This window comes from Canis lupus, chromosome 25 (assembly GCF_011100685.1).
Source record: "Canis lupus familiaris isolate Mischka breed German Shepherd chromosome 25, alternate assembly UU_Cfam_GSD_1.0, whole genome shotgun sequence".
NCBI classification, from domain to species: Eukaryota; Metazoa; Chordata; class Mammalia; order Carnivora; family Canidae; genus Canis; species Canis lupus.
Window position 1 is genome coordinate 3847968 of NC_049246.1, and position 12989 is coordinate 3860956.

General features: G+C 35.7%; 1 protein-coding gene across 14 annotated transcripts in view; it reads left to right on the forward strand.

Annotated features, from left to right (window-relative positions):
• The window catches only part of SMAD9 (SMAD family member 9), a 75812-nt gene that overhangs the window by 14581 nt on the left and 48242 nt on the right, over nucleotides 1-12989 (forward strand). For 5 of the 14 annotated variants that reach the window (XM_038573210.1, XM_038573208.1, XM_038573206.1 and 2 more), the window contains exon 3: nucleotides 2907-2993. The exons of the other annotated variants lie outside the window; for them this stretch is intronic. The gene's annotated coding sequence lies outside the window, so the exon portion shown is untranslated. The remainder of the gene's footprint in view (nucleotides 1-2906; nucleotides 2994-12989) is intronic. 14 annotated transcript variants of the gene reach the window in all.

The window sequence follows — 12989 nt, forward strand, 5'->3', positions numbered from 1 at the left end:
AGCCATTTTATATTCAGTGCACAAAGTTGTCATTTTTCCATATCTTTGCCAACACTTGTAAGTTTCTGTTTTGTTGACAAGAGCAATCCTAATGATTGTGAAGTGGTATCTCATAGTGGTTTGCATTTGCATTTCCCTAATGACTCTTGATGTTATGATGTTATCATGCAATCCTATTGTTGACCATTTATATATCTTCTTTGGAGAAATGTCTGTTTATGTGCTTTGTCCACTTTTGAATTGTTTGTTGGTTGGTTGCTGAGTTATAGGTGTTCTTTATATATTCAGGATATGAATCCCTGATCTGCTATTGATTTACATGGAGTGTTATTTTTAATGGAAAATTTCTAAAAAAATTTTGTGTATATATTTTCCATCTACTTCTGTATGTGATTTTTCATGTTTAAGAATTAATTATGTGGGAAAAAAATAATTCTGTGGAATTTCATATAATGTGGTCATATAAATGGAATCACATATTTTTTAAAAATTCTTTGTTTTTAAAGCCCACCAGTCTTAGATCACATTAATTTTGAGCAAAACCATGGTTAGATTAGGGGATAGTTAGCCAGCATAAGAGATAGCAGTTCAGTGTGTGATGTAACTTTCAGTGACACAGAATTTAAACTGCAAATGAAATTTGAAGGGACATTTGGCCTTTGTACAAGGTTTAGAAATTTGGATCACTGAAGAAAAATTAGCTGCCATCCCTTAGAGTCTGTTTTTTCCCCTCTGTGTACTTCTCGTTTAAAAGTTTTCATGAGAGTTGTAAAGCACCCAAATTAGGAATAGGAATTTTTAAGACTTGGTTCCAGTTCCACTTTTGACATACTGATAGCGTTGAAAATCCATCAGCAACTAAGCCAAAAACCAAAGACATTTAAAAAAAAGTGTAAGACCTTTTGAACAGGAAAAGGATGATAAATATTTTTATTTTTAGTCTCACTTACACGTAGAATCTTAAAAAAAAAAAAAAAAAAACAAACTCATAGATATTTACAGAATAGATAGGTGGTTTCCAGAGGCTGGGGATGTGGTGTGGGCAAAATGGGTGAAGGGGGAACCAAACGTACAAACTTCCAGTTATAAAATAGACAAACCAAGAATGGAATGGAATAGTGAGATAGGTAATAATAATAATGCTGCATTGTACATTTGAATCTTGCCAAGAGAGTAGATCTTAAAAGTTTACATCACAAGAAAAAGATGGTGATGGATGTCAACTAGACTTATTGTGGTGATCATTTGGTACTACATGTAAATACTGAGTTATTATGTCATACGTCTGAAACAAATATAATGCTTTATGTCAGTTATATCTCAATCAAAGGAGATTTTAGGAAGGATAGATTAGAGGAGAGAAAGAATAGGGCTAGAGGGAAATGACCAGGAGTCAATTTCAAGAAGTTAAAGTCTAGAAGGAGTGCCTCAGCAACTGGCAGTGGGGACAGGATAATTCTTTGTAATGGGCACTGTTCTCTGAGTTATAGGATGTTTAACAACGTCTCTGGCCTCTATGCACCAAATACCAAATATTCCCTTCATCCCACTTGTGGCGGCCAAAAATATCTCCAAAAAAAGTGGCAGCAAAGTCATCCCTCATTGAGAACCACACTGGTCTAAGGTGATGAGAGCCTGAGCTGAGTTCTAACAGCAGACTGGGGATAAGGGGAGAAAAAAGTGAAATTTTGAGTAGAGGAGAGGAAGAAAATATCTGATAGTTAAAATTTATTAAGCATCGACTATTTCCCAGGCACCAGCACTAGGTGACATAGTCATTTAATGTAATTAGTAATAAATATTTATTAAGTGCCAATCTTATGCAAAGTACTGGAGCTGCAGAGATGAACGAGATGGTCAAGTTCTTAAAGACTTCGTCATCTAAAAGAAGAGAGATCTATGAACAAATAAATTATGATCCAAAAGTGAAAATAGTAATGTGCATAAGGTATTGACTGAGAAGAGAATTCCACCTGGGGAAGTCACAGAGGCCTATGTTACCTGAGCTGAATTTGAAGGATAAATAACAGTTTTGCTCGCTGGAGTGGAATTTGCAGGGGAAGTGGTGAACTGCCTGTGGTCTTTTTTGTAGTTGCTGAGATGAAGACCAAGTTGAGACAAAGCTCTCTCCAGGCTGTCACCTTTGTCCAAGGGAATAGAACTCCCAGACCATAATTAAACCTAGGATGACTGCCCAGGGCAATTGTGCATTTTCCCTGAGGCTTGAGTAGAGCAATTAGCACCTGGCAAATCCCAGAGCTGTGCAGTTTTAGTGCTAGTTTATATATTTCACATACTGTGTTAAATCATCATCAGTGCCAAGAGGATAAGAAGATGCATATCTAAATCCTGTAATAAGTCAGATTCTGCCAAATTATATCAGTAACACTTCATTGATTTTGAAAAAGTTAAATAAGAGGCATATTTGCATCCTGTGGTTAGCAGTTTCTTTATTAACTGGTAAGTGTACTGTAATGGAACCTAGAAACATATGGAACCATATGGCTGTATTTGTGGAGTAGCAATATATTGTTTAATCTCATGGTAGCAATTTTGCTATTATGTAAGAAAAATACAATTATTCATTGGAAGTTTATATAATATATATTTGACAGGAGTGATCTCTTCATTCTTCCTTAATGATCTACATTTTTGAAATTTGGAAAATTGAAAAAGAAAATAATGAACACCAAAGAAAATTTGCCAATGCATTTATTATAAACTGCTCTACATGTACTCTAGCTCTGCTATTTCTTCACTGGCTTTGGTCCCATTAGTACAGTAGTGTTCAGACTTGCTAATGACACTACCCAGTTATTTAATTTGACTAAATGTGATAGATGTATTTATTTAAGATTTTGTTCAGAATTTTTTTTAATGGTCAGTATGGTACTTTTACATTGCAGGGAATGTTGTGTGATCCGATTGTAAAATTACATTAACTTATCAAGAATAATTATTTACATATACTGAAAGCTGTGGAGACCCTTGAGGTAAGATGCAAAAGCTGTTTGCCCTTTCAGTTCACAGAAAACAACTTGTAGTTATTGTTTAATTTATCTGATGTTTTGTTTTTGACTAATATAAAGTGTTCAACCTGATAGTAACTACATGAATTTTAGTTGTAGCACATTTGAATTGCCAAAGACTGACTTACACACCAGAGTGGCTACTGCTGCTTATGCCTTCCTGCCAGTATGGTTGTGAAAGGTCCCTTGGTGCTGGGGCCTCAGGCCTTATATCGCCGCTCCTTCCTGCCATTTCAACTCTTCTTTGACAGGAATTGCTCAACCATGGTTTTCTCTTCTTTCCTCTCCTTCCCTTTCTTCTCCTCCTCCCACCTCCATTCTTCTCTGGGAGCTCTAAATGACTCTTATCTTCTCAAGAACCCATTCATTCATTTAGCAAATATTGAACACCTACTATATACTAGGCTCTATTCTGTGTGCAGCAGTGGACAAAAAATTCACATCCTAATAGAGTCTATATTGTGGGGAGGAAAAAGAGACAATAAACAATAAAAAGAAGTAAAATGCAAACCAATCTTGAAAAGGGAGAACAGAGTTGGAGGGCTCACACTTCCCAGTTTGGAACATCCTAGAAAGGTATAGTAATCAAAACTGTGGAATTTGCAAAGGATAGACATAGAGATCATTGGAATAGAATTGAAAGTCTGGAAATAAACCAAAGCATTTGTGCTCAGTAGATTTTTGACATAGGTCTTAAAACCATTCATTAGGGAAAGAATAGTCTCCAACAAATGGTGCTGGGACAACTGGATAGCCACATGCAAAACAATGAAGTTGGACCCCTATACAAACACTATATACACTATATACAGACATTAAATGAAAATGATCAATGATCTAAATTTAAGAACTGAAACCATAACATTATTTGAAGAAAACATAGGGATAGATCTTCATAACCTTGGATTTGGCAGTGGATGCTTAAATATGATACTAAAGCATGAGTAACAGAAGAAAAAGTAAATAAATTGGACATCATCAGAATTAAAATTTTACATGTAAAGGAGCATTATCATGAGAGCAAAAAGGCAGTATACAGAAAGGGGTAAATATTTGCAAATCATCTATCTCAGTATCTATAAATCCAGAATATATTGAAAAAAAAAAAACCTCGTAGAATGCAACATAAAAAATACAATTTAAAAATGGGTAAAGAGGGGACCCCGAGTGGCTTAGTTAAGCATCTGACTTTTTTTTTTTAAGATCTTATTTATTTATTCATAAGGGACACAGAGAGAGGCAGAGACATAGGCAGAGGGAGAAGCAGACTCCCTGCAGGGAGCCCGATGTGGGACGTGGTCCTGGGACTCAGTCCTGGGATTTGATCCTGGGATGTTATCTCAGGACTCTAGGATCATGCCCTGAGCTGAAGGCGGACACTCAACCAACTGAGCCACCTAGGTGTCCCAGCATCTGACTCTTGCTTTCAGCTCAAGTCTTGATCTCAGGGTTGTGAGTTCAAGCCCTGTTTGAAAAAAATAAAAAATAAAATAAAATGAGAAAAGGACTTGAGCAGACATTTCTCCAAAGAAGATATACAAATGGCCAATAAGCATGTGAAAAGATGCTCAACTCCATTAATCATTAGGGAAATGGAAATCAAAACAGAATGAAATACCACTTCGTACCTACTAGCGTGGCTGTAATACACAAAAAAATGGAAAATAACAAGTATTGATGAGGATGTGGAGAAGTTGGAACACATGAATTTCTATTGGGAATGTAAAATGGTTGAGCTGCTATTTTCTATATAGCTTGACAGTTTCTCAAAATGTTAACTGTAATATTACCATATGATCCAGCAATTCTCCTAGGTTTATACCCAAAAGAATTGAAAAGAGGGGTTCAAACAAATACTTGAATGTAAATGTTCATAGCAGCACTATTTATAATAGTCCAAAAGTAAAAACAATTCAGAGTAACTAATGGTTGAATTGATGAACTAATTGTTGTATTATGTATGATTACACGTACACACACACGCACACCACGTTGGGCTCTGTGCTCAGCAGGTGTCAGCTTGCATTTTTCTCTCCCTCTCAGTCTACGCCTCCCCGCTTTGTGCACACGTACTCTCTCTCAAATAAATATGTCTTTTAAAAATAAGATGATAATGTGGCATATTTCCTTTATTCTGTTTATGTGGTGAAGCATATTGATTTATTTTCAAATGTAATGCCAATCTTGCATTTCTCTGTTAGATACTAATTGGTCATGAGGTATTAGACTTTTTAATACTGCTGGATGTGATTTGCTTATGTTTTGTTAAGGATATTTACATCTGTGTTCCTGAGTAATATTTGTGTTTTCCTGTGATATCCTAATCAGATTTTGTTTCAGGATTCTGCTGGTCTTACTTTTTTTTTTAATAATAAATTTATTTTTTATTGTTGTTCAATTTGCCAACATACAGAATAACACCCAGTGCTCATCCCGTCAAGTGCCTGCCACCCAGTCACCTCCACCCCCTGCCCTCCTCCCCTTCCACCACCCCTAGTTCATTTCCCAGAGTTAGGAGTCTTCCATGTTTTGTCTCCCTTTCTGATATTTCCTACCCATTTTTTCTCCCTTCCCCTCTATTCCCTTTCACTATTATTTATAGTCCCCAAATGAATGAGACCATATAATGTTTGTCCTTCTCCGATTGACTTATTTCACTCAGCATAATACCCTCCAGTTCCATCCACGTCGATCTGCTGGTCTTATAATATGAGTTGGGAAGTTTCCCTCCTCCTCAATACTCTGAAAAATTTGTCTTTCTATTATTTTTTCTTTAATTGTTTGATAGAATTTGCCAATGAAGGAATTTAGGCTCAGGAAAAGTTTTTAGTTACGAATTCAATTTCTTTAATAGATATAGGCACTTCAGAATTTCAATCTTAAAAAAAAAAAACTTCAATTTCTTTCTCTGTAAGATCAAAAATTAACTATGTTGTATATGTCCATGTAAACCACACCTTTATTAAGACATAGGACATTTCCATCACCCCCAAATGTTCCCACTAATGAACTTTGTATAAATACCTCTTTGTAATTCAGGCTCTGTATAAATTAAGCAATTATAACTGAAAATGCAAATGTAATACACCTTTTTTTAAAACCAATTACATGGTAGCTTTTTTCATTAACATTTATCAAAAATAGGAAAAATATAATTTTTTTATTTCTATTTTTTAATTTTTAAAGAATATTTATTTATTTATTCATGAGAGACACGCAGAAAGGCAGAGACATAGGCAAAGAGAGAAGCAAACTTCCTGCAGGTATCCTGATGTAGGACTCTTTCCCAGGACCCTGGGATGATGACCTGAGTCAAAGGCAGATACTCAACCACTGAGCCATCCAGGTGTCCCAAAAAGTAGAAATTAAAATAAATAATAGACATTCTTCTAGGTTACCAAAATAGATGATCAAATTCTGCATTTTTTGACAAGTAAACAATTTTTATTGTAACATTATTTAAAATAAAGATAAATGGGAAATAATCTAAAAACCAAAATTGTGAATCAATTGCAGTGCAACCAAATACATACATACTGTATACATCTGTTAGCGTCAAAAATGTATGATAAATTTTATTATATGTTGCTATTTATTTTATTTTACTTATCTATTTAAGTTTTTATTTAAATTCTAGTTAGCTAACATATAGTATAATATCGGTTTTAGGAGTAGAATTTAGTGATTCATCGCTTACGTATAACACCCAATGCTCATCACAAATGCCCTCCTTAATGCCCATCCCCCATCTAGCCCATTCCCACCCACCTCCCCTCCAGCAACTCTCAGTTTGTTTTCTAAAGAGTCAAATTTGTTTTAGAATTTCTTCTCAGGATACCCCACATTCCTTAAATTGATGCCAGCTTTAAAACAAGCAGACATGAATATATTTTAGATTTCTTGCACTGTAGTAGATTTATTTGAATGGCAGTTTGTGCTTAAGCAGAAAATGACTTTGTCATAAGATAGAATACTCTGCAGCAATTAAAGAGAATGAAGTAGATTTATATACTACTAACATAGAAAATACCCTCAGCCAAATTGCAGAATGATTAAACATTTTAAAATTCAAACTGATGCTATATTTTTTGTATCTATCTGTAGATGAATATGCAAGTAAAATACCTAAAAATAAGTTCAAACTTCTAACAGTAGTCACATCAAGAAGTACATGAAGATTTGAGCATTGTGGTTGATGATCAGATGAAACTTAACCTTATCTATAATGTTTTAATTTTTGTAATAATAGTAGTTTGATGTGGGACTTATGTAATTAGAACTATAAAGTGACTTGACTGATTTACATAGGACTAGAGGCAAAATGCATCTGGGTTTGTTTTTGTTTTAGCAATTACTCTGAAACTCTAGAAAGCAGGCTCAGAAAATCTGTACAAGGAGTGCTCTAAATCTGTTTTGTTTTGTTTTTCCAAATTATGGCACATGAAAGTATTGCAAGTGAAGTAAAAATGCAACTTAGAATTAAAAGTTGAATATTACTCTGACTACCACAAAACTTTAAAAAGAAAATATTTACTAACATGAAAATGCTTACAATGTATCTCTCATTGAACAAGAATATGAGACATATCTATAAACAAATGCTCTTTTAAAAATATGTTTATTTACAAAAAAAAGATTTGAAAAGTCACAAAAATGTTAACAGTGATTATTATCTCTGTGTTGATGAAGAGTGGCTGTTTGAACTTTCTTTTTCCATATCCAGTTTTTTTTTCATGAACACAAATTGTATTTTTTTTTAAGATTTTATTTATTTATTCATTCATAGAGATGCAGAGAGAGAGAGTAGCAGAGACACAGGCAGAGGGAGAAGCAGGCTCGATGCAGAGAGCCTGACGCGGGACTCGATCCAGAGTCTCCAGGATCATGCCCTGGGCTGCAGGCGGCGCTAAACCACTGCGCCACCGGGGCTGCCCACAAATTGTATTTTAAATCGAGAGAAAATGCCCTTTCTATCCCAATTAAAGAGGGAAGGAAAGGAGAAAAAAAGAAGGAAAGACTGGACAAGATAGGAAAGGGAAGAGAAGATATGAAATTCTTAACATTTGCAAACATGCTGCAGAGAGTTCTGGTACATTTTTAAATGAGAATGTTAGTAAGATGTGTGTTAGAAACCTGATGTTTTGTAGAAGGGTTTTGGGAGGAATGGAGGGAACTGAGAGGGATAGAGAGGAAGAGATGGCTTTGAAGGATGTTTAGAAAGTAAACAATCCACAGGATTGGTAAGATTGGTAGGATTGGAACAAGAGAATGAGGAAGAGGTCAGTTTTCTCTTTTTTATATTTGTCAATTTAAAACAAAGTCATTTCAAATCTATTTTGTAATTGCATTACTCTTTTGATGGAAGTACAACTGTGATTCTTCTCTTTCTGTGACAAAAACTCATGTCTGCACCCTTTGGATTTTGCCAGTGTGGTTCAAAATAACACTAAATCACAAACTTTCAAGCTGCCCAGGAAAATACTATTTATTTTTTTTTAATATTTTACTTATTCATGAGAGACACAGAGAGAGAGAGAGAGGCAGAGACACAGGCAGAGGGAGAAGCAGGCTCCACACAGGGAGCCCGATGTGGGACTCGATCCCGGGTCTCCAGCATCAAGCCCTGGGCTGAAGGCAGCACTAAACCACTGAGCTATCCAGGCTGCCCTACTATTTCTTTTAAATGGATTAATATCTGAGTACAGAAACCATGATCCATACCTTTCTATTATCTTCAGCCTAAACAACTTTACTGGGTAACATTCCCTAGGATCACTTAAAAAAAAAAAATAAAGCACTAAATTTGCGGTGCCCAGATTTCAAAACTTAACGTGGAACCATTTGCAGAACAAGTTCTCTCCCTCTGATTATTTAAACCACAGTAAACACATCTTTCTCTGGAATTCTATTTCATTTTCACTTGATAATAATCTAAAATTAAATTTTTAAAGATCTTGTGATTATTGAGCAGAATTATGGTTTATGTTAAACCAGTGGTGATTTTTACACCCCCCACCCTTCAGGAAACACTTGACAATATCAGGAGACGTTTTTAGTTGTCACATCTTGCAGAGGGTGTGCTACTGGCATATAGTGGATAGAGACCAGAGATGCTGTTAAACAGCCTGTAATGGGCAGGATCCCTCACCCCAAATCTTTAAAATCAAAGGGAGAAAATGAAGTAGTGTTGAGATTGAGAAACCTCTGTTAGACCCTTAGAGGAGCTTTAGTAAGGGGATATATATCCAGATAATTGGAATATTGTTTATAGTAGAGGAATGGTTGGTCTGTGTGGATATAGAGCATTGGGACTCATTAGAAAAGGGATGACCTGGGAAACTGAGGAAGATGTAGATTTTTGAGGACTTAAGGTTGATGGAGTGGTAGAGAGATCTAGCTGGTTAATCTAAGGCCAACAAGTGCTGGCTGGAACTGACTGCAGGAGATGGGGTGGGTGGCTGCTGGGCAGTTCGGAGTCCCTCACTACCAGATCATGCAGAGAAAGCCGACAGCCATCATTATCAGGAATGTGAAGGAGAGAGTGATGTAGATGAACTGATTATAAATCACAGCCAAGGAGTATTCTTCGGGTGGCAAATCTATCAAGGGCGTGGATCACTGCCATCTTTTTTATTTATTTATATATTTTCAGTAAGAGAGAGTGCGAGGTGGAGGCAGGGGCAGGGAAGGGCAGAAGGAGAAGGAGAGAGAGAATCCAATCTTATGCAAGCTCCAGGCTAGGCTCAGTCTCAGGTCATGATCTGCGTTGAAATCAAGAGTCTGAAACTTAACCAACTGAGCCACCCAGGAGCCCTCACTGCCATCTTTTAATGGATTGCCTCAGAATTTCCAGGGCGACTTCATGTGGAGGTGAAAGGGATCATAGCCTCAGAGGAGGTCAAGTTCTCTGCTGGGACCTGAATCAGTGGGAGGCCACACAGGGTCAGGGACACATGGGAAGTGTGGAGCATCACCAGCGATGGTAGGGATCATATTCAGGTAGGGGATAAGAAGACTCTCTGGAGGTCTTGAAGTACAGAGGGCATGAGTGGTGGGACGGGCTATGATCCATAACAAATAATGAAATCTTAGAGGCTCACTCAGTGTTCCATGTGTGGCTTGTAAGTTTATAACTTGTGTTCAGTGGATGCTTAAGAAATACTTGTTCTTCATCTTTTTATTCATTGTTCTGAGGCTCTTCTGATTGTAGAGTAGAATCTTTTCTTATTCTTAATCTTTGATTGGACTTTGGTTCTTAAATTTTGATTTACTAAGAAATACTGTTAATTAACAAAGACGGACCATGTTATACATGTCCTCTGATATTTTGTTTTAAGTTAATTAAATATTTTATTATATAATAGTACTTTCAAAAGAATATATGATGCATACATAAAAATTAGGAACATTATTATAATATATGGTAATATAATAATATAAGATTCAACATTAACATTACTGATGCTATATTTTCCTGTTGTGCTACTCCTTTGCCTCAAGTATTAATATCTTGAATTTTGTGTCTTCATTACCCTGTTTTAACTATAATTTATTCACATATATATGTATCTCCAAGATAGTTAATATTTGTTTTTAAACTTTATAAAAATGATTCCATACTCTGTGTAGTCTTTTAGGCTATACTTTCTTTTTCACTTAACATTATGTTTCTAAGATTAATCCTTGTGGGTATAGTTAATGTATTTTATTACTATATAATATTCTATATATTTACATGTCTAGTTGATGGATGTTTGGGTTATTTCTGCATTTTTGCTATTTTGAATAATACTGCTATGAATATTATAGTATGTCCAATAGTGTCATTAGGGTAGTGACGTTCGAGCTGTTTTGTTTTTAACTGTAATCCAACAGGACATAAATATCTCTATCTCTCTATGTGTCTGTCTCTTTAAAAACTTGATATATTCTCCCCTACTCTGAGCAGTCTCTGATAAAATCCAGCCTGTTTTAAAAAATGCTAAAAAAGACTCAATAAACTCAATAAATAAATAAATTTCACTAATCGTTTCTCTCTGAGGATTGAAAACTACTCTAGTACATATACTGGGCTGTGAAATTTGTTAGATCTCATGATATGAAATTTTTAACTTTAAAAATTGATGGCAGATTGTTTCCAAAGTGCGTGATCCATCCATTCGTACCAATTTGGTTAATCATATTCTTATCAACACTTATATTTCAGACAAAATTAGGTTTTCAGCAAGAAGTCTATTAACTTAGTAAACCAAATGAAGATATATTATTTTTACATATGTTCTAATTTTACAACTAAAAATTTCTTACTGAACAAAGTGCCAGGACTTCTAAGAGACTGGAGAATACGGAGTTGTCCTGTATTCTGAGAGTTTGCTTAAGGATGTCTCACATTTTCTTTGCTTAAAAGTATATCTTCCTTGTTATTCTGTTTGCTCTGATGCTCAGATATGCAATTATTGATCTATCTCAGCCATGGCCTTGTGCTTGATTATTTTATAATTAAACATTACTGAGAAATTGTCTGCTAAGTAAACTCTAAACTTATTGAGAAAATAGCTATGTTGTCCCTGAATAGTATGACATATTTCATTCAAAAAAGACTAAAATTTTTATGGACAGTTGATGATGTCAATTTTAAAGCTCAAAGGGTTGGTTAAATGTATATAAGCAGGCTGTTTGATGAGCAGTTTTGGTTCAATTTTGCCAAAATATGGCCTTTTATACTCCCAGCCTGAAATCTAAGACTGCACTAGTAAGAACTTTATGTAGCTTGTCTATAGGCCCTGTCATCTTTTTTAAGGTAGAGAATGTCTTTCCTTCTTTGCATCTGTGTGTGGGTGGATTCTCTCCTGACTTTTGCTGTGTTTCATGACTCCTTAGCATGTAAAAATCTACTTGGTAGCCTGGGTGCATTAACTATGTCTACATAAGAAGAATTTTTGCTCTGCACAGTGACTAATTTCATTATTCATGGCTATCCTCTTGGTTAATGGGTGGTCAGCCGTAACCTTGTAAGGCACTTGTCTTATGCCTATCAGATGTAGCTGGCTTCCCTACAGCTTAATCTTTCAAGTCAGTGGTACAGTCAAGCTTAGTCACCCACTAATGCCATTTTGTATAGATTTCAACAAAATCGTCAACATCATTGACAGATATTCTTGCAGTGTGGTCTTGCACTCTGTCATTCTCTGGGATGTGTGTTTTTCTGGGTTGAGAATATACAGATCACATCACAGTGGATGTGCTCTCTTTTTCTCTAGCAAATATTCAATTTTTGGTTTTGTGTTTAGTTTCTAGAATTCCTTCTCAATGGTAAGAATCCAGGCTATATGTCTAAAGAAGCACTTGCTTGCATAGTGGGAAAGTAGTGGTTAGCAGATGTGATGTGGAGTGGAAGTAGTAAATGAATTGACATGCAGAAACATTAGGACTCTAGTTGGCGTCATGTCCTCAGTTATACAATGTCTGCATTTGCAAAGCATTCCACCTGGAGAAATGGAACAAGTTGGAGCAGCTCAAGTTCATGCCCTAGAGTCCATCCAGCTTTGGTCTAGGAAACAGGGAAACAGTCCTTTGGGTACCAGTTTTTCAATTGTGAATCTCACCAGACCAGTACAATGAAGAAAACACATGCTTCTGGGCTGGGCCAGAGTTTTAGACCCTCTATGATGGAAATCACTCTGTTGCCACCTACGCTTCAAATAAAGATAAAATAAAAATAATACCTTCCCATAAGCCATTTAGTAAAGCCAAAAATAGCCACACAAATATTCTTTATTACTCGTTTAAGACTAAATATTTTGAAGCAGTTTAATGGCATTGTGTCCTGACTTAAATTCTTTTAATTCCTTAGGTAATGAAAGTTTTTAATCTGGGATGTTACTGTGCAGTTTTAGCATACACTACACACAACACAGCGCCCAGTGCGTAGTAGAGGCTAAATCTAAAAACTTTGAGAAT